Genomic DNA, 26,324 nt, shown 5'->3' on the forward strand with positions numbered 1-26,324 from the left:
TTTGATCCCAGGTCAGGGAACTAAGATCCCACATGCCACATAGTGTGGTCAAAAATATGTATTTTTTTAATTATAAAAAAAAAAGATACATGCACCCCAATGTTCACTGCAGCACTATTTACAATAGCCAAAACATGGAAGCAACCTAAATGTCCATCAACAAAGGAATGGCTAAAGAAGATGTGGCATATATATACAATGGAATATTACTCAGTCATAAAAAAAGAAATAATGCCATTTGCAGCAACATGGATGGACCTACAGATGATCGTACTAAGTGAAGTAAGTCAGAGAAAGACAAATATGGTATCACTTATATGCGCAGTCTAAAAAACTGATTCAAATGAACTTATTTACAAAACAGAAACAGACTCACAGACTTAGAAAACAAATTTATGGTTACCAAAGGGGAAAGGCAGTGGCAAGGGATAAATTAGGAGTTTGGGATTAACATATATATGCTACTGTATTTAAAATAGATAACTGACAAGGACCTACTGTACGGCACAGGGAACTCTGCTCAATATTCTGTATTAACCTAAATGGGAAAATAATTTGAAAAAGAATTGATATATATACATGTATCACTGAATCACTTTGCTGTACACCTGAAACTAACACAACATTGTAAATCAACTATACTCTAATATAAAACAAAATTTTTTTAAAAAGAAAAAAAACTCTAAGCACCCAAATGACTGAGACACTTAAAAGTTCTCTGTTTCTTACAGCCCTTTTGGATTGATCCATTGTTATTTTAATCTTTATAAAATAAACAACTCTTAAGGGTGGTGGAATTATTTGCTATGATTCAATTTATACTGGAAGGGCCTTAATACCAAAAAAAAAAATTCTAACACAGCCTGGGTCATACATAATATTTTCACATTTAGCAACAATACATGGCAGGCAGTGCAAGTGTTTGTTGAATGAATGGATGAATCCCTTTTGGTCCAAAAGTTCAGAAGAAACCTATCAAAATGAGATTAGAGCTAATTGAAATCAAGGCCCTTTTTAAGTGGAACAGCTTAGGCCTTTGAAAGGAGAGTGGAGCACCTGGAGGTCATTCACAGGCCATTAAATCCAGAGAAGGTCTCAAAGACCAACTCTCCAATTAACTGCTTTGTACAGCACCTTGGATAGAAAGTCATAAAATCATAAAATTATGTGTGTAGACCTTATATATTGAAACTATCAGGTAACAACACTGATATTGTTATTATATAAATGGGAATTGTGTCAATTATGAATTATTGCTCTGGCACAATACTAACAATCAATTATCAGAAATGAAGATTTAGGGACTCCTCTGGTGGCACAGTGGTTAAGAATCTGCCTGTGAATGTAGGGGACACGGGTTCGAGCCCTGGTCTGGGAAGATCCCACATGCCACGGAGCAACTAAGCCCATGCGCCACAACTACTGAGCCTGGGCTCTAGAGCCCGCAAGCCACAACTACTGAAGCCTACGCACCTAGAGCCTGTGCTCCACAACAAGAGAAGCCACAGCAATGAGAAGCCCGCACACTGCAACGAAGAGTAGCCCCCCCCACCACAACTAGAAAAAGCCCGTGAGCAGCGACAAAGACCCAATTCAGCCAAAAATAAAATAGATAAATTTATTTAAAAAAAAGAAAGACTTAATAACCTTCAGAAAAAATCGTCAGTAAGCCTCTATTATTGCAAAAGATCAAAGAAATATAGGGAGAGGGCTCCCACACTTTATGATGCACATTATTTAATGCTTATAACAATAAATGGGTATTATTTTCTATTATGTTACAGATGGGCAAATGAAGCTCAGACAGGTTAAATATTTTGTTTACTGTCACACAAATAGCATGAAACTAAACTAGAAAATTTACCAGAAGCCCATTTCCTTTTTATTATTCTACTCTGAAAACCCATGGTAGAAAAAAAAAAAATGCATAGTAAGCACCAACACTCTTGCAGAAATCAGAGGACAGAAAAATTGTATTAGCAGTGTGCCTGGCTCATAATAGCTCACCTAACACATAATGAGTTTGTTAGTGAATGAGTAACACATTTAACACATTGATCTTTAAAATATTTTTATTGGTTTGTATCACTGAGCTAGTACCATTAGAATATCCCCTCAGCCCTTACCACCCTTTTGCCTACATTAGCTGCATGGTTGCTTCTAGTCTATTTTCATGTCAACTGAAAAGATATGGTGAACAGGGTCTTCTTTTTTCACTACAGAATCTGCAAGTCTAGCCACAGAGGAGTGACTTATTAAAGATTAAATTAGAAAAGTGTCTTCTCATCCTCTATCCTTCAAACAATTTTGAGTTTGAATCTTCAGACTCAGAAACCAAGTTTTGCAAGTTCCAAAGTTACATGAGAACATGGAATGCAGTCTTTAGAAGACAAAAAAGGGAAGAGAATGCTTCTTAATCTTCAGAACATTCTCATGGGTTTATTAATATTTCCCCCAACAAGCTGAAACTATGATTTCAAATGCCCTTGAGGAAATTTGTTACAAAGCCAGGGATGTGGGTGTGGACTTTGGTCTATTTTTATTACTTCCTGAAAATTCTCTTTGGTTTTCACAATAAAAAAGTGGTGGAGGGCTTCCCTGGTGGCGCAGTGGTTGAGAGTCCGGCTGCCGATTCAGGGGACTCAGGTTCGTGCCCTGGTCCGGGAAGATCCCACATGCTGCGGAGCGGCTAGACCCGGAAGGCATGGCCGCTGAGCCTGTGCGTCCGGAGCCTGTGCTCTGCAACGGGAGAGGCCACAACAGTGAGAGGCCCGCGTACAGCAGAAGAAAAAAAAAGAAAAAAGAAGTGGTGGAAAGGATGGAATTATTAATTACTTTCTCCGTGGTTTATTTATGTCTTCATACCCAGAGGCTACTGGACTGAATTTCTGGGGAGAATGTGAAACATGTCAGAGTCCAAGAATGGTGTGAATACCCACCTGGAGGTTCTAAGATAGTGAGCCTGCACAAAAAACCTATGGAGCGGGTACGGTGACTTGCTACTTGAATTACCTCACAATACCTGGAAGGTGAGGGCCTGGGAGAATGCTACCTGGGAAGTTTCCTGATGTAAACATTTGAGTTTATAAATAGAAAAGAGTACACTGAGAATTTACCTTCCAATTCAGCATTTTTTTTTAATGCAGCTATAGATAAAGAGTTATATAATTTGTGCTAGGTAAGGAGACAATTCAGAACCCAGACTCAAGATAAAATACCGGCTCTAACACTTACTAAATATACCACCTTGAGAAGTTAGTCTCTTTTTAATCCTTAGTTTTTTTAACGTGTAAAATGGGGACAGTAATAATATCTACTTCATACAGTTGTCTGCATAGTTAAATGAGATAATCTATATTTATTACTTAATAACAAGGTCAGGCACAGGAGTGCTCAAAAATTATTTTCTTGGTGATCATATTCTTATAGCACTCAAGTTGTTCTCACATTTATGATCTTAAGTTTCTTCAGATAGCTACAAAATAAGTAGTAGTCTCAAATTCCTGGAGAATAAGGTTTCATGAAACCAGCAAAGGAAACAAACACTTCATCAATTAATTAAAAAAACGATAAAAATTAGGAAGAACAGAGTAGAGAAGGAAGGTTTTCTTGCCTCGGTGCATTCAAGGTTGAGTTATTCTACCCTTAAAAGGTATAGGAAGAGCAAAATAATAACCCCCTCCTGTTACTATCAATGGGGATATTTAGTTGACTAGAATAAGTGACTTTCTCAGGATCATAGAATGATTTAGTCGCAGATGGAAACGAAAAGCCTCGTGAGTGTTAAATCCCCATGGTCAAGGCTGGGTCTTTTCCAGGCTTTTCCGTTTTTACATTGTTCTTTCTACTGCCTGACAATTGTTCTTTCTACTACTTGACAATGGCACATTAAAAATACTAAGAAATTTTAAGACTAAGAATATTTAGGGAATTCTCTGGTGTTCCAGTGGCTAGGACTCTGTGCTTTCACTGCTGAGGGCCTGGGTTCAATCCCTGGTCGGGAAACTAAGATCCCACAAGCTGAGCAGTGCAGCCAAAAAAAATATATATATATATATATTTTAAATTTTACTACATACTTATGAGGTAGTATCTGTCATCACACAGTAATGACAACACAAATGATAGATAACGGTAGTTACTGCTCTTCGGGAACCACAAGGAACATGAGCCAGACCAGGGCTCTATTCATAGAGCCCAAGCTTAGCCCATATACCTGACAGAACTTACCGGAGGGAATCAAGCATAATTAATGTAAAAATTTTGACTATAAGCTATATTCTAAGATTGTGTCTGCCACTTTAACCACATTTTACTTCTTATCCTTGTAACAGTGATCGTTCATATTGTATGTGATTATAAAGATCAGATTGTGGCTGAGGCTGAACTGCATCTCTTTGCAGGGATTTTTTTTCAAACTGCAGAGGTTCTGGTGTGTTTCAATTAAACTTGAGTTACTCTTACCTGGTTAACTTCTTTAATCCTTCACTCTCTCCCATCCTGTCACTTCCCCAGGATGTTCTTGCCTGGGCGTCAGTCAAAGCCAGGTAACTAGTTATAAGTACTAGTTTTGTCCTGCAGGGCACTTTTCTCTGTTAGTAATTCATGTTTGTTACTGAGCTTATTTCATTAATGCTCAACTACCTGCACTAAGCTATAGTTTCAGCTAAAGCAGAGACCGTGTTTCCTTTACTCAACAGTATCTCTCAGTTCATTATAGTGCTGGGCACCAAATGACATCCAACAAATATTTGGTGACTGAATACTTGTTTTGAATTAGGTGGAGAAACAGTTCCCTAGACTGTCATAAAAAATTTACCCCCTGTTCATTTTTGGATAAAAGATTTATCTGAAAGTAGTATCAATAGTTCTAAATTTTAGTTTTCATGAAACTTCTTATCAATGACATTTTTAGGCTTTTATCCAAAAATAGATTTTTTTTAATTTTGGGTGGAAGGAGTCACTGAGTTTGTGCTTATAGTGGATAAGCAGATAAATTCAAGTGTCAGGTTGGTGATTGGTTCTGAACTTTTAGAGAAGGGTGAAAACTTTCTGTCATACCTGAAGTCGCCACATGAGTTTTGTATGCAAGGCCAGCCCTAGACAGCCTGGTCCTTACCCAGGTACTGTGCGGACAGCTCCACAGCAAACAGCTTGATAACTGGTCCAGGCATGGATATCTGAGAGGGAGTAGCAGCCAGCATAGGATCAACTGGCCTATGCCTTTCTTAAGAAAAATGAGCTCTTGAATGTTGTTTTTGCTAGTTTATTTTGGTAATTCAATTACAGTTTTAACCCAGAAGTTTGCTGACTTATAACCCCTCACTCAGGACCTCAGGAGCACAGCTAGGAGCTCCCCAGTTGTCTCTAGGCATTACAAAGGGGTGCCTCACCTGCACCGTCAAATTTTTTTGTTAGCTTCAGTACCACTATGGTTTTTTCCCATCCTGCTTTGACTCCCTCTTGAGTCTTGTCTGACCCTGTTGCGAAAATTTTGCCATTTCCATGACATACATGGGAATGCCTATACCCAATGCCAAGAGACGCTCTCTCTTTCTACATACCAGTAGCTTAAGTGTGGAAACAGTGCTGAGTTCCATGTAAGAAGAGGAAGAAGGTTCTCTCCAACTTCTAGACATGTCACTCATGCTATGCAGCCTAGGCTGCAGTTGCAGAAACTGTTTTTAATCATATAGACTGTTTGTGTTTTATCAACGGGATGTCACAAAAGTCCCCAACAAAACCAGACTGAACCTCCTAGATCCAAAATATCGGGCAAAGTAGGCTAAAGGTCACAACTTTCCTTGCCCTGATTTAACTGTGTTTGTTTCAAAATTACCTGGCATTGGGCAGAGATGCTTTGCAGCTCTACGTTGAGAGGTATACAGTGGCCAATGGCCCTAACTGGCTGAGTTGACCACAGGAATGCACCTGTGCAGATGAAACCTAGAGGTGTCGGAAAGTCACCTTTGCTTCATTACCATGCTAAGATCTTTGCCCAAAGGGGGTATCTCTGCCCTCTGCTAGGCACAATATGTGCCTGAAGGACTGCACAATGCACAGGCTATTCCTGGAAATCTCCACCCTTTCCCCCAGTTTCTGATCCTGCACGTGTCCCTTACCCCTTAAAAGTCCCCCGCTTTTCACCCTTCAGAGAGAAGGTGCCTTTAGAGCCTGAGCTCCCCTTCTCCATTCTCTGGCCATTGAATGAAAGTCTGTTTTGCTTGCAGCAAACTCAGTTTCCTTACTGGCAGCATGAACCTGAGCAGGAAAGAACTCCCTGACCAGGCAAGGGGGGCTTTGGTTCAGCTAGGGCTCCAAGAGGAGGGCTTCATGTCTACTTCGGTAACAGACCTAACTTCCTACCTGAGAACTGAACTTTCATAAACCATCCAAGGAACTGTTCCTGAAGATCTGGCCTATAATTCCCATCCACAGATAAGCAATTCTATGAAAATTATATGCTAGATACACTGCCCTAAACTGACACTGAAGGAGAGAGAACGATGCAGGTTCCCATCTCATCAATTGTTTTCCTGCTCTCCATCCCTTCCTGCTACAAAGAGGACAGGATTTGAATGTAGAAAACTGGGACTTAGCTTAGGGTGACTTAGCTAGTCTTAATATCTTCTTACCTAGGCAGCAGTATTGATAAGAAGAATTTTCAGGGGCACCCTAAAAAATTAATATTATTTTTGCCACCCTCTCTTCTCCATCTCTTATCCCAACTTCTTCTCTGTGGAAATTACGAGCTTCTTAGTGTTCAGTGTCTAAATATTGTCCCTCTGTTTCTTTCTGGCCATCCTAATAGTTTCATGTCATTTCTTACCCTTACAGAGCAAGAGGCTGGGGAGAGAATTACATACATTTCAAAGAAGCAGAGAAAAAATGTACAATCACAATTTTTCTAAACTAAATGCTTTAAGAAAAGGGAGGGCAGGGACCTATGATCAAGAAGAAACTGGTTTAAGCTGAGGGGAATGTTAAGACTGCCTCGGTCAGTTACAATTCAGAATTGTCACGGGAAATGGAAAACCAACCAACCAACCAACCCCCAAACCAAGAAATCCCCAGACCCCAGCCGAGACCAATTAAATCTGTATCTTTAGTGACCTGGGCATCAATATATGCATTGTACTTTGGTAAAGAACGTATAGCATGAAATCTACCTTCTTAACAAATTTTGAAGTGTAAATACAGTATTGTTAACTATATGCAAGTTACTGGACAGATTTCTACAATTTTCTACAATTTTTACATCTTGCATGGTTGAAACTCTAACCCATTAGAAAATATGCTTTATACATAAAATATTATTCAGGCTTAAAAGAGAAGGACATCCTGTCACATGCTGCAACATGGATGAAGCTTGAGAACATTAGGTTAAGTGAAATAAGCCAGCCACAGAAAGATAAATACTGCATAATTCCACTTAAATGAAGTATCTAAAATGGGCAACAATATCTTTAAAAGCTTCTCGGGCAACTGTAATGTGGCTTGAGAATCACATGTATAGTGCTGTTCCCATAACACCCATACTCCAAAACCCCTTGACTAAGTTATGAGGATATTCCTCATCCTTCACTATTTTACCTTCCTTGCTCCATGATTTCTTTACTGGAAAGGATTATTTTAGATTTGGTGATGGTGCAGTCATTTCAGTCTTAGTGATGGTGTAAGTGTTAGGGAACCACTGACCAAAACCACCCACCCTGGCCAGGCATGATAATGAGTGCTTGCGGGAGTTATCTCACAACAGGAGGTCCCAGTAAGGAACACGGAACTAACAAGCTACCACCAGCCACAAGAATTCAGGAGGGGCCGAAAGGAGGGAGGAGACGCCAGCCCATAGTATGTCCTGCCTACCTCCCAGAAACCTTCACGTTGGAATCCATCTTGCTGAGAGATGTGCGCACCACCAGGAAGGATCCTGAGTCAGACCAAATATGGGCACAAGCAAGATGATTGGCCAGAGACAACCCAGATATTAACCCCATTACCATAAAACCTGAGACTGCAAGCCATGTGGCAGAGCAGTTCTCCTGGGTTCCTTTACCCCACTGCTCTCCGCCTGGGCACCCCTTCCCAATAGTCTTCTGCTGTCGGTACGTGTGTCTCCTCAGACAATTCATTTCCGACTGTTAGGCGACAGCCCAGTCTTGGGCCCTGGAAGCGGTCCCCCTTCCAGTAACAACTGGTGACTCTGGTGGAACCCCTTCTTTGCTACGACTGACATCCCAACCACTCAGGGTACTCAAGGACCAGCTCACCCGCCAACAGACTAGACCCAGCAGCCACAACCAGGACCCTTTTACCCCTGGTCTCCTCCAGACTCGAATGCCTGGCCAGAGTGCCCCAAATGGGTAAGGAACAAGAGACTTTGTTGACTTCTCTTCCCCTCCCTCTCCCTTTCTTCTTTTCAACACCCACCTATCCTACCCTTCTTCCTTCTATCCTGGTCCTGGATGCAGGAGTCTGGTTGAAGGGCCTCAGTTATCTGAGGACCAGAGCCTGATCACCTCCGGTGGGCAGAGAACTCGAATTATCTCATATCTAGTTTCTGATTGGCCCGAGTTCCCATCTTCCCTTCCTGGAAGCCCAGAGAAAAGTCCCGTAATGCCTGGGCATCTGCAGGTGGCAGGAGATGTCTGTTAAGTCCACCCGTCTTGTCCCTCCTCCTTCCCCTCTTCCTTCAACCTGGCCCCCTTTCCTCCTTTTGAAATCTTTGAAGACTCAAGATATTTCCATTTACTCTGTTTGTCAGTACTCAGATCTGAAGTTCTAAGTCTTCATAAGAGATTTTCTGAGACACTACAATCTTTCCTCCCTGTCGATTGTGCTTTCTGTTCCTGGGGGGTATAATTGGGTGATAGAAGCCCTCCATCAGACACCCTGTTTCTATAAATTCAGTCATTTGGTTGTCTAACTGACCAAGTGCTTCCAAGTGGAAGTGGTTGACGGGGTTCCATACAGTCTCACCTGGTCTTAGATGAAAGTTAACACCTTAGACATTATGTCTACAGGTTAACTTACCAATTGGGACCAGCCCTACAGTCCCTCTGATTGTGCTTACCACTGAGCATTTCCTTTGGCACATATACAATCAGGCACTCTGGGACCAAGAGAGAACTTACAACCTCTCTAGAGGTTGTAGAAGCCGGCACTGGTCCTCTGGCAACAGGATACAAACTATACAGCCATCAAAATGGGAAACAAGCCTAGTTTCCCTTCAGACACATCGCTGGGTTGCCTTTTAGTTCACCGAGAGGGATACCAGCTAGATGGATTAAAGAGGAAAAAAACGTATCAGATGTTGCACCCAGGACTGGCCTACTTACTCCTTGGGGTAAGAGGAAAAATGGCCCCCCTCGGGGGTCACTAGGATTTAACACCATTTAACACGAGGGTAAGAACAATGAGGTTCCCTATGTCCAAGCCTTTACGGCCCTCTTCCAAGATCCCGAAAAAAGGAGAAAATGTAAGCTCAGAGACCCTGATAAATGCCCTTTCAAAGTCCTTCTGGCAAAGTTTGGGACGGAAGACACCCTCTACGTTCTCTTGATTCCCCCAAGGCAGACGGGGAGGGCAAGGGAAGGGAAATTCTGGCTGCCCCGGAGACCATAAGATCTGGGGAACGTCTCCTAGCCTCAGCTCCGCCTCCTTATACCCCTTCCCCCATGAGACTACAATCAGGAAATAAGCTTTACCCTCCACACGAGGAAAGGTCCTCCTCAGGCAAAATTTGTCCATGAAGAGTAGTACCAGATAGGGAAGGGAGAACCATGCAGGTTCATATTCCCTTTTCCATGCAAGACATCACCCAATGTAGGGAACAAATGCGTTCATATTCTGAAAACCCCCAAAATTTAGTGATGAATTTGAGCATCTTAGCCTTAACTTCTCTTTCACATGGAGGAACGTGATGGTCATTCTCACCTGGTATTGTAATGAAGAAAAAGCTAGAATCCCAGATCAGGCCAGAACAGTGGCTGATGAACTACAGTGGATGGATGCTGACCTGGCCCCTGCAGAAGAGGCAATCCCCTCTGCAAAGCTGGATTGGGACGCCAACACAAATGCAGGGAGGGAATCTCTAAGACACCTCATTATTAGCCTGCTGCAGGGAATGACCCAGGGGGTCCAGAAGGCCATTAATTATAGTAAGATAAAAGAGGTTACCCAGAGAAACAGTGAAAATCTGGCCCTCTTTGAGAACGCTCAAGGAGGCCTTCAAAAATTTTACCCTAATCGATCTACAAAGTGTTGAAGGTACAGTCCTGTTGGTCCATTCCTTCATAACCCAGGCAACCCTGGACGTAAGGAGAAAATTACAAAAACCAGAAAAAGGACCAGAGACCCCATCGCTGAGCTAGTGGATGAGGTTTAAAAAAAAAGGTGTTTCTAAATAGGGACCAAGAGGAGGAGGCCAAGAGGGAAGAAAGAGAAGCCTGAAAAGATCGGAGGATAGAGAAACAGACCTGATTCTTCGCCAATCTACAGGCTAAAGTCTTGACCTTGGTTCACCCTACCAGTGGGTGAGGCCCATGGAGAAAGTGAGAAAGGGAAAAACACCTTAGGGGTCACTGTGGCTGAGATGAACCTAGTGTGCCTACTGCAAAGAGGATGGACATTAGAAAGGGGAGTATCCACATCGCCCTAAGGGAAGGCATATGGAGACCTGTAAACCTGCCCTGTGTTAGTCCTGAGAGACCAGGACTGAAGATGCCCAGCAGCTCGACAAGCCCCCTCGAATGGTGAGATCCAAATCACACTTCTTAATCCTTGGGTGATTCTGTAAGTAGAAGGTAAGGATGTGAACTTCCTTTTGGATACAGGGGCTGCCGTCTCTGTTTTTCCTTTCCAGCTAGAACCTTTAAACTCCCTGACTAAAACGGTGTCAGGGGTACACGGAAAACCCCAAAACTCAAATTTTACTAAGCCCCTCCACTGTAAGGTGGGAAACTGGCAAGGGACCCTTCTTATATATCCCCAGGTGCCCAGCTCCCCTACTGGGGAGAGACCTCCTTTGCCACCTCCAGACCAGAGTGACTTGGGGAAAGCTAGAAACCAATAACTTTCTGGTGTCTTTACACTTGCAGTCAGACACAGGAAAGAACTCCCTCCCTTTCTTGGATGAAATCAATCCCCAGGTGTGGGATGTCTCTAGACCAGGACTAGCTATAAATGTTTCACTGCTCCCTACCCCTGGAAAAGACAATACCCCTTGAAACCACAAGCTCTTGAGGGCCTTAGGCTGCTAGTTAACAAATACCGGGATTTTGGAATCCTAATCACCTGTGAGTCTCCCTGCAACACCCCAATCCTGCCTGTTAAGAATCTGAATGGATCTTATCAATTCGTCCACGACCTAAGAGTGGTCAACGAGACTGTGGTTCCCATCCACCCCACAGTCCCGAAACCCATATACCCTTCTATCCCAAGTCCTGGGAACCTCTAAGTACTTTTCAGTGCTGGACCTTAAGGATGCTTTCTTTTGCATTCCCTCCATCCTCAGTCCCAAAAGCTCTTTGCCTTTTTGAGTGGCAAGATCCAGAAACAAGGTAAGCCATACAACTTTGCTGGACGCAGCTACCACAGGATTTCAGAGACAGCCCCCATATATTCGGGACTTCCCTGGGGAGAGAACTAAGAAGAATTAACCTTAACAAACAGTAACCTAATACAATATGCAGATGACTTGCTCATAGCAAGCCCAGACTTTACTAGCTCTCAAATGGATACTATTGAAACCTTAAATTTTCTTTATGAAAGGGGATATCAAGTGTCCCCTAAGAAAGCTCAGATAAGCTTAATCCAAGTAAAATACCTTGGGTTCATAATTACAGAAGGGAAAAGAATGCTCGACCCTCAGAGGAAATCCCTTATCTTAAATACCCCCTGTCTCCAAACTAGAAAACAGCTTTTAGGGATAACTGGGGTTTGCCAGATCTGGATTCCCATTTATGGGAATCTGGCCTGACCCCTATATGAAAAACTAAAAGGGAAAGAAGGGCCACTTGACTGGGATAAGACCTGTAAGGTGGCCTTTAATACTCTGAAAGAGGCCGTCACTATAGCCCCAGCTTTAAGCCTCCTGAACCTAGAAAAGCCTTTTAGGTTGTATGTCTCTGAACGGGTGGGAACCACTTTGGGGATGTTGGGACAAAAGTGGGGCCTGTATTACAGCCTGTGGCTCTTGAAACAACTAGACGAGGTGGCCAAAGGCTGGCCCGCTTGCCTCTGGGCAGTAGCAGCCACCGCTCTTATGGTTAAAGAGGCCTCTAAATGGGCCCTGGGTCAACCCACCACAGTGCACACGCCCCAACAGGTGCAAGCAGTCTTAGAGACTAAAGAGGATAGAGGAATGGCGGGAGGGTGGGGGAGGGATCACCCAATACAAGACCCTCCTCCTTGATACCCCAGAAATAAAACTAAGCATCTGTCAGACTTTAAATCCAGCCTCCTTAATACCAGATCCCCATACTTCTCCCGTAGAGCACCAATGCATGCAAGTTATAGATGAATTATACTCTTCTCGTCCCAACCTATCTGAGATACTAGTAACTGACCCAGAAGAAGAATGGTACAAGGATGTCAGTAGTTTCGTGGAAAGAGGAGAGAAGAAAGTGGGATATGCCACAGTGAGCCTAGAAGAAACCAGGGACAGGGGGTCTCCTCCCTCAGTCACCTCAGCCCAGAAGGCTGAACTTTTCACCCTGACAAGGTGAAAAGTTCACCACTGCTCTCCACCTGGCCTCCCCTTCCCAATAAAGTCTTTTGCTTTGTCAGTATGTGTGTCTCATCTGCCAATTCATTACGGAGTGTTAGACAAGAGCCCATTCTTGGGCCCTGGAAGGGGTTCCCCTTCCAGTAACATAAGCTCTGAGTGCTTACATACGTGGATATGTTCTTGCAGATGCTGCTGGTAACTAACTCTCCTTCTCCCTCCTTTTTGGCTTACATAGTCTCAGTTCTGTTTGGGCAGTGACATGCGCAAGGAAAGCAGACCCCCACACCCACAGATTCCGGAAATGGGATATGATTGATCAAAGACAAGTAAGCTGAGTGCTACCCATCTGCATAGGAGTACACATGACCCAGTGCTGGCAAATAAGATGTAAGAGAAATTGTCCTGGGTTGCTACTGGGCAGGACTTTTCTCCCTGATATAAAGAGTGAGAAATCTTGCCTTTTCTTCTTACTTTGGATGGATTGCATAGCAAGTGATGCTTAGAGCTGAAGCAGCCCTCTTGCAACCAGGAAGCAACAAGCTAAATGATTAAAAATCACTACTGAAGATGGCAGAGTAGAGAGTTAAAAAAAGAGCCCAAGTTGTTACTGATACTATGTGACTGTACGTCGCTTAGAATCACCTACTTCAAGATTACTTTATGTGTATATAAGATTTCTTTTTCTCACTAAGCCAATGTTAGTTAATTATTATTGTACTTGCAAATTCAAGTATTCCATCTGATGATATATCATAACATGATGAGCAAAAACAGACTTATGAAGAGGTTGCAGAAGTCATCAGTACAAGAAAAGTGCTATTTTTACATCTTTGCACATAGCCACGATTCATCTCTCTTTCCACAACACAGTAGAAACACTTAGCAGAGATTCCCATGTTTTAAAATTATTGATGTGTGTGTCTCTCTTCCCTATTAGACTGTGATCCCCTAGAAGGTAAAGGCTATGTTCTCTTTATCTTGGAATCCCCTCCAGCCCTAATTTAATGCTTTGAATGTGCTAGCTCAGTAAGTGTTGAATTGAGCGAATTGAAGTTTGAAGTCTGTAGCTGAGTGATTTATGAAGAATGGGATAACGTGTGAGTTGCATGAAGTTCTCATGGAGATAAAAATGTTGGGAAGATTAAACATGTCTTCAAAAAACACTTTATGAAATGAATGTCAAGGTATCTTTTTATAATAAGTTGGTCTTTGTACCATCACCATTTTCCCATAAACACTTGAATTATTAAGTTTAGGTAGAATAATCACACTAGAAAATCCTTGTAACTTTGCTTCAGTGATAAACATTTGGTATTCCTGATTAGTTCACTAAAATGGCTGTTTTATTTATTTTATTTGGATTGTGATTCTTTTTTCAATGCTGTCTACTACCTTAAAGGATCATGTGAAACTACTAGCTGCCCTCCATCTCTCTCACCTCAGCAACAGAAACATCACATCAGTTTGGCTCACTTGCCCAGCAAGGACAGTCATGTGCACTGATAATGGAGTTAAAAATAACTCTCTCTGTTTCGAATTCAGGATGGGTAGGAGACCCATCAGCCTCCAAGGCCACAGCCTTTCAGAACTGTCAACTGCCACTCAAGCAACTTAACATAGCTGCGAGGCATTTCAATAGGAAATATGTTCCACACAGCCAGAATGATTCAGAGTGTGCAAGAGAGAAGGAAATCCATTTAGGGTGGCATAAACTCAAACGGTCTCCTTTGTTAAAGTTATGTGAACTCTCATTTAACATTATCATTTCATTGTACATAGAGCTCTAAGATGTCTTAGGAGGCTCTGTAGTCATGCAGCCCTTTGACTCTAGGCAGGTCAGTGTCTGCACCATCCACCACAGATTATTAGCTATTCAATTTCTAAAGGTTGCCAGACATGGGGATTTCACTGACATTGAACGGAACCTGACCTGGTGTTAATCAGCATTAGAGTAAAGCAGTTATTTCATCTGATCTGTTAATCACTGTGATATGAAATAAATGGTGTATCTATCTGAACTTGCCAAGGAGACATGAGCCATTTTAGACCAGCCTAAGAATAAAAATTTAAATTTCATTACTAGAAAAATTAACAATTCTGTGCACAACAGATTCCTAGACTTTATTCTCTTTTGACCATCAGTCTCATTCTAAATCCTTCTCAAGAAGACTCATTCCGGGACTTCCCTGGTGGCTCAGTGGTTAAGAATCCGCCTGCCAATGCAGGGGACACACGTTCAAGCCCTGGTCTGGGAAGACCCCACATGCCGCAGAGCAACTAAGCCCGTGTGCCACAACTACTGAGCCTGTGCTCTACAGCCTGCAAGCCACAGCTACTGAGCCTGCGTGCTGCAACTACTGAAGCCCACGCGCCTAGAGCCTGTGCTCTGCAACAAGAGAAGCCACCACAATAAGAAGCCTGTGCACAGCAACAAAGAGTAGCCCCCGCTCTCCACAACTGGAGAAAGCCCGCACGCAGCAACAAAGACCCAACACAGCCAAAAATAAATTAATTAATTAAAAAAAAAAGAGTCATTCCAACCCTAAGCCTGATGCCACCCATCCTTCCTACTCTTAGCAACTCTAGCAACATGAACCACAGTCATTTTTCAGGAGACTCTATTGACTTATTTCGTATACAAATAGTTGTATGTGTGCTGAAGTATGGCTCCTTGTTTTTCCTGCAAGGTAAAGTCTACAGTTCTCATGTCTCAGAAAACTTTCCACTTTCATGTGATCTCTTAACCAGATAAGGATAAATCTGAAAAAATATGCAAGGACTGTGCACACACTGCAATCTACAAAATGTAGCTGGGAGAAATGTTAAAAGATCTTTAAAGATGGTCTTTTTTTTTTTTTAATTAGTCGAAAGCCTCAATATTGTTAAGATATTAGTTCTCTCCGAGGGCATTCTCAGACTTAATGCAATCTCAATCTAAATCCAAGAAGGAATTTTTGTAGAAATTGACAAGTGGATTCTAATATTTTTAAGGAAATTCAAAGGACAAAACATCTTTAAAAATGAACAAAAAGTTCTGGAGCATTAACACTTTTTTTTTTTTTTTTGGCGGTACGCGGGCCTCTCACTGCTGTGGCCTCTCCCGTTGCGGAGCGCAGGCTCAGCGGCCATGGCTCATGGGGGCAGCTGCTCCGCGGCATGTGGGATCTTCCCTGACCGGGGCACGAACCCGTGTCCCCTGCATCGGCAGGTGGACTTTCAACCACTGCGCCACCAGGGAAGCCCAACACTATCTGATTTTAAGACTTATTCTGAAATGACAGTAATTTTGGAGTGTGGTGTTGCTATCAGGACCAACAATACATCCATGAAACAGAGCAGGGAATCCAGAAATAAATCCAGATATATTTGGACAACTGATTTTTGACAAGGTGCAGAGATAATCCAGGGGAGAAAGAATTTTTTTTTAATAGTGAGGCAACAAATGCAGCTCTAGGTGAAGAAGATGAACACAAAGAAGAAAGAACTTCAATCCACAGTTCACATCTTTTACAAAAAATTATTCAAAAATTTAGTAAGTTTGAAAACTAAAACAATGAAACTCCTAGAAGAAAACAAAGGAGAAAAATCTTTGTGACCAGAGTTAGGCAAAGATTTCTTAGATGACACTAAGATGATACTTAGATGAACACATACAAGGGAACAGTTGCTTCTGCTGGAGTGGTCCTATGCAAGAAATGAAGGGAGCTGACTGCAGCATAAAGGAAGGAAGGGCTTCTAGCCAAAGGAGAAAGCAATGCAAAGTTAGGATGAGTGAGAGGGCATGAGTGCCCAGGGGTCAGACCAGAGTTTTGCACGTGTTGCTGAGAGAGAAGTCAGGGAAGGTTATAGCAAGATTGTGAATTCTCAGCTAAGAGACTGACTATTCTGTGGGCAGCGGTACATATAGAAGGATCTTAATCAGATGAGTGACATGATCAACTTTATGTTCTGGAGAGGGGACTTTGGTGGTGACAAGGTTAAAGACAGAAATGTAAGGAAGAGACCAGTTAAGGGCAGTTTCCATGCTCCAGACCATGAGAGATGGCATGAGAGGTGGTGAGGGAGTGATCCAGGGCATTAACTGGGACAGAGCAAAGTTCACATCTGCCACACACATTTTGAAGGCAGAATGGAAGACTGACTGGTTATGAGGAATAATGGGGTGGGGGAGGGGAGCACTTACTGAGCAAGTGAAGAGAAAACTAAGGTGTTTTATTTGTTTGCTTTGATTTTTTGGTAACTATACTGTTGGAGATTGGAGATACCACTAATTAATTTAGGAACAAGGATAAAGCAGGGATTTCTTTGTTACTGAGTTTCGGGAGAACTGTAAACCCCCTGAGGTTGTTGGGTCAAATAAGGTATAACAGAACCAGGCTTTACAGAAACCTCTAGGCTTCTGATTTCTGAGACTACAGAACACTTAATTATATCACCAAAGTCAGCAGGGTCTAGTGTAAACGTGGCCCATTGTAGGAAAGGCACTCAAAGGGAAGAATCATCTAAGGCACCATTGAGAGAATGAAAGGCAAAATACAGAAGACTGGAAGAAGAAATTTGCAATTCATCTGTCTGACCAAAGACTCACATCCAGGATAATCATGGTATCATGGAGAGGGGAAGCATTTTTGGAGAGCAATTTACTTTATACTCACTCTATTTTGAGGAAGCATTTTTGAAGAGGGATTTACTTTATACTCACTATTTTGGGGAAGCATTTTTGGAGAGGGATTTACTTTATACTCACTCTATTTTGGGGAAGCATCTTTGGAAGCATTTTCATGTTGGGTCCCTTTTCACCTTTGATGTTTGTAAACCCATCTTGGTGTCACTGGATCAACAACTGCCTTGTGGCAACCTGGCTCACTCTACCTGTGGCACTGCTGGAGACCCCATGTTTGGTGTAAAAGTGATTATTAACAGGTGATGCATTTGTTCCTGGAGAAAGAACTGTTATTATCATGAATCATCCAACAAGAATGGACTGAATATTTCTGTGGAATTGTCTGATGAGACATAACTACCTCAGATTAGAAAAAATTTGCCTCAAAGCCAGTCTCAAAAGTATTCCTGGATTTGGTTGGGCCATGCAGGCTGCTGCCTATATCTTCACTCACAGGAAATGGAAGGATGACAACAGTCATTTTGAAGACATGATTGATTATTTTTGTGATATGCATGAACCACTTCAACTCTCATATTCCCAGAAGGGACTGATGTCACAGAAAATTGCACGGCTCGAAGTAATGAATTTGCTAAAAAGAATGGACTTCAAAAATATGAAAATGTCTTACATCCAAGAACTACAGGCTTTACTTTTGTAGCAGACTAAGAGAAGAACCTAGACGCCGTCCATGACACCACGGTGGCATATCCTCATATCATTCCTCAGACAGAGAGGCAACTCCTCCTCAAGGACTTTCCCAAGGAAATCCACTTCCACACCCACCGATACCCAGTAGACACCCTCCCCTCGTCCAAGGAGGACCTCCAACTCTGGTACCACAGGTGGTGGGAGGAGAAAGAAGAGAGGCTGCCCTTCTTCTACTGGGGGGAGAAGAAGACTTTTTACTTTATGAGACAGACTGTAATTCCACCTTGCAAGTCTGAGCTCAGGATCCTTCTGGTCAAATTGCTCCCTATACTGTACTGGACCTGCAGTGTGCCTGCTCATCTGTTTGTACAGTCTTGTTCAGTGGTATTTTATAATCATCATTATCATCTTCGTGCCACGGGAGAGAATATTTGGTGAACTGGAGATCACTGAACTTGCATGTTAACGTTTTTTAGACAAACAGCCACATTTAAATACAAAGAAAAATGAGTAAGATTGTAAAGTAAGGGTCACAGTCTAAAAACCTAGGGGATATTCTGTAAATGTTCACAAATGTCTAAGCCTTTGTAAAATGAGATACATTTTTGCACGACTATGTCAAATATTTCTTACTACCATCATTATTTGTTAAAGATATTTTGCACTTCGTTTTGTGGAAAAATACTGCTACACACACAATTTTTTTTTTTTAATCTCTGAATGTAATTTCAACACTGTGTAGCAGGGAGCGACCCCTGTGAAATAACTTAGGCCAGAGTATTAGTAAACAATCGTCAGGCTGTTAGCAGACAAGGTACACACAAGATTGTCTTCAAGGCCCAATCCTACTTCCTAACAAACTCCCCAGACTAGAGGCAGATTTGGGGCTCCTGGGCACTGGCCCAGATCAAGTGTTGGCACTTGCTCGCGGAGGTGAGGGCCCTTCCTCCTGGCTTCCTCTCGGCTCTTTCCTCACACTCCTTTCTATGCCAATCAAACCCTTGCATTCTTCCTTAAGACCTGAAATCAGAAACCCTTTGTCCTTAAGCTGAACAAACATTTTGATAGGAAGCCCTTAATTATTCATAAAATCTTGGCATTTAATCTTGTGCTGACCTAGACGTCAGAAGACCACCAGTGCCCTCTACTCACCAGAAAATAAGACCTAGATGAGTCTCACAGAGCAAACACGGGCTCTCCACTCAGAAACCTTAGTTTGAATTTTTAATGCTAGGAATTCATACAGTTTAGTTCTTCTGCATCTGCATAACCTCGCATGTTTAGTGCTGGTTTCTTCACAGCTTATCGGCAGGTGTCGCTTTTCTACACTAAAAACGGTGCTCATCAAGTCATTTACCATTTTAAAGGAAAGCGTAGAAGAACGTTCTGGTACTGCCATCAGAAACTCTCTTTTGAAGTTATGTCTTGGTTGACACAAAAAGGAAGGTTATTTATTTTCTAAGTGTCCATGGGTGTTTAATTTCTGCCATTAAAACAATAACAACGCTTACACACAAGGCCCTATTGTTTAACCTAAATTATTCAACCGTTGTAGCTTTGACAAATTTTATTTTTTTATTTATTTTTTTTTTTTTGCGGTACGCGGACCTCTCACTGTTGCGGCCTCTCCCGTTGCAGAGCACAGGCTCCGGACGCGCAGGCTCAGCGGCCATGGCTCACGGGCCCAGCCGCTCTGCGGCATGTGGGATCTTCCCGGACCGGGGCACAAACCCGTGTCCCCTGCATCGGCAGGCGGACTCTCAACCACTGCGCCACCAGGGAAGCCCGACAAATTTTATTCTCAAAACCAAAAGGGTCACGCAAAAGTGAATCCTTTTTTAATTATAGTGAGGGATCTCTCTCTTTTTTAGTCTCAGGTTTCCTCTTTCATTAGTAAAATTTAAACTCACTTTTGACCAATTGTTCACCTAAAAATTCCTATTTAGAGTCAATGGAAAATCCAACAAACCAATGGCACCAATCTCCTTCTGAGGCAAAGAAACGTGTGGTCATTGTTTCCACTCCACTGGAGCCTACAGCTATTTTTTTGTCATTATGGGAAGGCTGGTCCGAGCAGCAGAAAATATGGGGCAGTTACAAGTCTTTAGCAAACAGCAGATTAAGCAAACCTGTCAGCTTATTTCTGCCTTGAAGCAGACTAAAACGCTGTTTCTTACTTTGTGTACTCTTTTGGTGAGAGTGCCTTCTCATTAATTACAACTCACTTTTGCTGGACAGTGATTTCTCTCCTTCAGTGGACACGGCTTCGCCGTGAGCTGGACTTACCGAGCAGACTTCCAGAAAGTCCTGGTTCCCGCAGCACTCTGTTGGCACGCCATTTTTACTGGAAGAGCACTAACTGGCTCAACTGAAACGCACCAATCTATACTTAACTCCTCCCCCCAAAGCTGTTTTTAATCCTGCCAGGGGCTACTAATTAGTTATTATGCACATCTGCTCCAAACCCAGCTATTTAACTTACCTCGGTCTTAAGGTGGTTATTTTTAAACATTTTTTTTCCTTAATAAAAGAGGTTTCTAATTTAGGTCTCTCTCAGACTTATTCTGGTTAGATTTGGAAACCAAAAATAGTTTAACAATCAGGATTGCATTTGTCCTGGGTCTGAGAGAAAAGCTGGGCCTTCTACCCCACAGGTGTTTGTAATGTAGCCCCTCCCCCCTCCCTCCAAATTCTCCTGGCTTTTTCATTCAAGGTTTGACTTTACTGGCATGTCCTCTTTAACCCTCTGAAACCTATAAAAGGAGAACTCTTTTTTCCTTTTCAAAACACGTTTTCTTTTGATCGTAAAAAATAGGCTTAAGATAAAATGCAAACTCTTTTTTACCTAACCAGAATTCATAAGCACTGAAACTGAGACATTGTACTTGCCCTAAGAGAAATAACTTCAAAAAGAGAAAATTTGCCTTTTTTTGTTTTTTTGTTGTGGGTTTGTTTTCAATAAGCCTTCTTTAAAAATTGTAATTATTTGTGTTTTCCTACACAGCTTTTTCTTCTCTTATTTAAAAAAAATTTTAAAGAAATACAGTCTATGATTTGAAATCTAAAATTGATAACAAAGTGTCAAGTAGAGGTTAATGCAGCTTCAATATTGTGCTTGGCCTTAGGAGTGATCCCCCTCTCCACCTCCCACTCTTGTCACTCTGGACTCAGCAGCTGCTTGTCCAGCTGCATCTTATTTTTTCCACTTTGGAAAACAGTTTGAAAGTTTCTAGGAAAAAATACACCTACCATATTACCTAGCCATTCCACTCCTAAGTATTTATCAAAGAAAATTATATATTCATACAAAGACTTGTGCAAAAATGTTCATAGAAGCCTTATTTGTAAAAACCCTAAACTAGATATAATCCAAATGCTCATCAACAGAATAAGCAATCTGCAATGAAATATTACTCAGCAATACACACTATTGATAAATACAAAACTGTGAATGAATATCCCAAGTATGCCATGCATAAGGAAACAAAAAAGATTATATATATGATTCCATTTATATAAAATGCAAATTAATTTATACAGATTGAAAGTAGATTAGTGGTTGCTTGGGGAGAAGGTAAGGATGGGCAGAAGGGAGGGATGGGTCACTGGGAAACTTTTGGGGTTGATTGATATGTTAACTACCTTCACCCGCGTGATGATTCCTTGCGTATACATATGTCAAAATAGCAAATTGCATACATTAATGTGTACAGCTTATTCTATGTAAATTAAACATTTACTATTATCAGTAAGATCGTCACCAGTTTTATATGTGCAGTAAGTTAACTCTCCTAAGTTTCTACTCAAATATTTGAGTCAGCAGTGATGAGTAGATAAATAAGTGAATCCCAAATATGCTCCTTCCCGGTAGATTCCATTTGAGAGCAAAGAGCAGAGGGAAGAGTGCTAATGTAGAGTCTTGCCTTTGCAGGTACTAGTTATCCAGCTTTGGGAAAGACAACTGACATTTTTTAAGACCTAGTTTCTTCATCTCAGAAAGGACAGTAATGATATCTATTTTGGCATCAGCAGGTTTTTGGTGATGATCAAATTTGATAACTACATAAAAGCATGTTAGAAGCTGTGAAATACCACATAAACGTAAATAGCGAAAACCACAAAACCAATTTACCAGTGGATCAATGTAAGGAAATGCAGTATGGGCACATTAGAAAATGGATTTTTTTTTTTCCATTACTATTTTCAAATAACTTTTGTCAAATCCTTTTCCTCTTTTCTGCATGTCATCTCTCAGATGCCTTAGATTTTTTAGACAGTCTCAGGAATTAATTTTTCCAAGTATAAAAATATTAGTTCAATCTAAGTAAAATGTTCACTCTCTCATTTGACTGAAAGCTTGCTCCTCTCTCACACCTCAGGCCTGGAGGGCTTGGAAGCCTGCAGAGGAAGTGAAACTGAGCAGGACCCTGTGGGGTTCCTGGGCACAAAAGTCTTTCTGTGTCCCCCATTTTCTTGTTAGCAGGAAAGAGGCTTTATTCAGCCTCCATGACCTTCCCTAAATTCCAAAGGGCAGGTTCAAACAGTTGCTAATCAGGGAAGGGAGGGGATGTAGAAACAAGGGAGGAGCAGTCAGGAAAAAAATTTAAAAAGCAATATTGCAGGCTTGGGGCAGAGTCCTGGTTTTCCCCAAGGGATATTCATAACGATATCTTTGAGCTGTTTTGCAGACACTGAACCACCCACCAGGTGGGAGAAGTTAACTGTATGCTGCCCACAAGCACGTAGACCCAGACCAGTTGTAACCAGAAGGTTGATGACGCTGACTCCCACTTACCTCACCCCCAACCAATCAGAAGAATGTCCCCCAGCTGATCATGCCCTCTTTGAACCATTACTATAACACTCCTCAACACCCCCTCCAAGTCGGGGACACACAGTTTTGAGGGCATTAGCCTGCTGTGGTCCCCTTTACCCGAGAAAGCGATAAAGCTGTTCTTTTCTACTTCACCCAAAACGCTGTCTCCAAGATCAATTTGGTACTCGGGTACAGAGGCCGGATTTCGCCGAAGAAGGACGGTAAAAGGTTAATGTTGCTCTGTATCATCTTTTCCACCTGCTGGTTCCCTGTCTCGTAACTCCACAATTGCAAGCACGGGTTGACCAATTCTAACTCGAATGGTGCTCTCTAAATTTGTCTTTAGCGTTCTCTCTGACATGCCCAAATGCTATTTTTTTCATGGAGTGATTTTGTGACTTCGTAGGAGATCCACTCACCTGTGACATCCCACAGTCGACTTTCTCCTCATAGGCGACTCCTCCCTCAGCTCCTGGCTTCTACTGAGTTGACGTCCACCATCCCTTAAAGCCTTGCATGTGGGGTTCCTTTTAGGAGGACTCAGTTCTAGCTCAGTTCTGCTGGGGCCACGACTGACTCTTGAAATACAAGCACCTCTGGCCGCCCGTGGTAGATGAGTGACTCGTTCCTACTGCAGACTTCGTGTTTCTTTTTACACGAGCAGCTCCAGCCAGACTTTGACTTTTAGAAGTTGTTTACATATGAGACATACACAGTGGTTGCGGCCACCCAATTTCAAAGGACACGTATCAAGTTCTCCAAGAGGTTCTTTTTTTTTTTTTTTTAAGAAATTTTTACGGCAGCCATCGCAATAAGTCTCCGTGCTCTCCACCAGCTGCTTGAGTCCCACAGCTCGGATGCCAGGTGCCAGAGTGCTGGGAAGCACCGCACAGACAGGCTTCTTTGGCTTCAAACATCCCTGCAGGAATGCAGGGCAACTGCACCGGCTGCTCAGACCCCTCTAACCGGCCCAGGAGGCATTCCGCGCCACAGGAGGGCCGGCGGCAGCATCACCATCTTGCTGCCTCGGAGCCGCAGCCTTAAAGCTGCCGGGAAGGAGGAGCCGGAAGGGGCGGGGCGAGGGCCTCCAAGGGGTTCCCGTGAGCGCCGAGCAACTCGATTAAGGAAGGTGAAAAACCTGCTTTCTCTCAACAGGTGTAGAGCGAGAAAAAGGCAACCCTTTGACGGTCTTCGCGAAGAAGTTTCCCTGTGCATTCTTCCTCCTGATGTTCCTCAGCCTTCCTTTCGGTAGTCTTGAGGTGGTAAGAGCGCTGGTCTCTCTCATTGTTTTGGAAAGTGTGGGTTCTTTGACAGAGCTTGTTCTTAGTTTAGACAGAAATTTCCAAACAGGAAAAGGCTTTTTAACCTCCTATTAAAAAGACTAAAGTTTGATTAAAGAATAGAGAAGAAAAAAAAATGCAAGGAATGATCTGTTGAAAGTATGTTGATATAATTTTTAGGTCCTGGTAATGAAACAATACAACTATATGTCTTTTTATTATTTTTGCATTTTTTGAAAAAGAAAGCATGTCTTTGCATACTCTGATCATTTGTAAGCCAGAATAGTTTGTAAGGACTATTGAGAATGTGATGGTTTTCTCATCAAGAATATAAAATGGAAGGAAAGTAATGATTATGGGAAGAGATGTACTCATATAATTGCTAATTTGACTGGTGTGCTCGTCTTTAATAAAAAAAAAAAAAGGATAAATCCGTTGCTTTAATTTTCAGAATAAGCCTAGGCTGTGGAGTTCTTCTCTTCAAAGTTAAAATTATAATGATAATTTTGCTTACTCTGAGTATAGCTTTTCAAAAACCATGAAATTATGGGAGCAGATGTCAAAGTCGATAACCGTTATTGTAAGTAAGACTATTCATCTTTCCTATCCTTTTCATGTGCTATGACCAGAGAGTTTCCACGTGAGGGAATGTACCTATGATTGGAAAAATTATTTATATCCAATATCTCAAAATCATTAGTATATATACAAACAGAATAATCATTTTAAAATATTTATGTGTAAATACTTCAAAACGTAAGAGTTGTCCTGCCTTAGTTATACATAGTAAAAACAATACTTAAAATCACTTTATATATAATAGTTAAAATTTTGTCTGCTATTCTTCAAATCTGTTAATGTGAAAACTGACTTGTTTACTTTCTTCACTAGTCCTAGAAGAAATGTTTACAGCTTAGTTACTGAGAAACTCATTCTGTATTCTTAGGAGGCCACTTGTTTTCAGACGAGTAATGCTAGGAGGATAAAACATATGCTGAAAAAAACTACACACAAACAGGATATTTGTTTTATTTTACTTTTGACGAGTAAAGTTACATGGTATTAACATCTAGTAGCTCTGACTCCATACAGGGAGTATTTTAATGTCTTCATATATAAAACAAAACAAAACTAAGAACCAAGCAGGATATTAAATACAAAGGGTGTTACATATGGTTGTAAATATTTTATATCTGGATTCAGAATTGGATCAAATACCCTAAAACTGCTTAGTTCCCTCATACTAAAAATGTGTCAGTAGTTTACATATTATTTTGATTGACTTGGGCAATGAACGGTTAGGTAAAATTTGACTCAATCACTCAATAATTTAAAATGCTTTCTAAAAAATTTAAAGAATTAGAAACTTGAGAATTTATTTTTGGAAGGTTGTTAACAATAATTAAACGTGTATTTTAAAATAATTAGATTATTCATGTACGGACGTAATTCTTCACATTCCCCATGAAGCAGAATTGGGATTGCCTGCAATAGCTAAACCAAAATACTTAACCCTCTCGTTTTCATTTGTTCTATCTCCATCTTTTGCTTCTACTTTGATTGCCAATCTCCTCTTCCCTTCTACATTTTATTATAGATGTTAAAGTGCTTTTGCTCGCTTCTTATCTCTTCATCCGTTCAAAACCAATGAGGCATTTAGGTAATCTTTTTAAACTTGCTGATTTATAAGCTGATGACCCATTCATTTTAAGGAGTTTTAGCCAGTGCCTTAACTCTACCAACGCTTGGTCTTTTAAGCCTTTCTAATTGGAAATGTTGACATCTTCAAGCATAATGCAAGGTATTTTAAGGGGCTGGCAGATCACTGAAATTATCCTAGAGCAATTAACAAGAATGTTTTAAAGATCAGGATGACGGTGATGTTAGGATTATCAAGGAGATATAAGGCAGAAAGGACTTGTTCCCAGATAATCTCTTCAGAAGTCAAAATTGAGACCAGCTGCATTCAGACTTTAATTGCCAGGATTTGGACATGAGATCACCTGTGTCAACTTGACTTAAGCACTTTTTCCAGGAAATTCTTACCCAGGAAAATAATGCTGTAAAATTACAAATAACTTCAGAAAATTCCTAAGAACCAGTTTGTCCAGGCAAATAATTGTCTTACCTAAGCAAACAGATAATTTATCAAATAAAAATTTAATTAAACTACTGAGAGGAAAC

General features: G+C 41.5%; 1 long non-coding RNA gene and 1 pseudogene across 4 annotated transcripts in view; one reads left to right on the forward strand and one right to left on the reverse strand.

The window, feature by feature from the left end:
* The window catches only part of LOC307188254, a 120,962-nt gene extending 97,071 nt beyond the window's left edge, over nt 1-23,891 (reverse strand). For all 3 annotated transcript variants that reach the window (XR_013828870.1, XR_013828871.1, XR_013828872.1), the window contains exon 1: nt 23,280-23,891. This is a non-coding gene — a long non-coding RNA (uncharacterized lncRNA). The remainder of the gene's footprint in view (nt 1-23,279) is intronic.
* On the forward strand, nt 17,818-18,558 carry LOC307188318 (lysocardiolipin acyltransferase 1-like; annotated as a pseudogene). Its single transcript has one exon. The product of its transcript is annotated as a lysocardiolipin acyltransferase 1-like (transcript).
* Nucleotides 23,892-26,324: the final 2,433 nt, after the last annotated feature.

Source organism: Stenella coeruleoalba (genome assembly GCF_951394435.1).
Source record: "Stenella coeruleoalba genome assembly, chromosome: 6".
NCBI classification, from domain to species: Eukaryota; Metazoa; Chordata; class Mammalia; order Artiodactyla; family Delphinidae; genus Stenella; species Stenella coeruleoalba.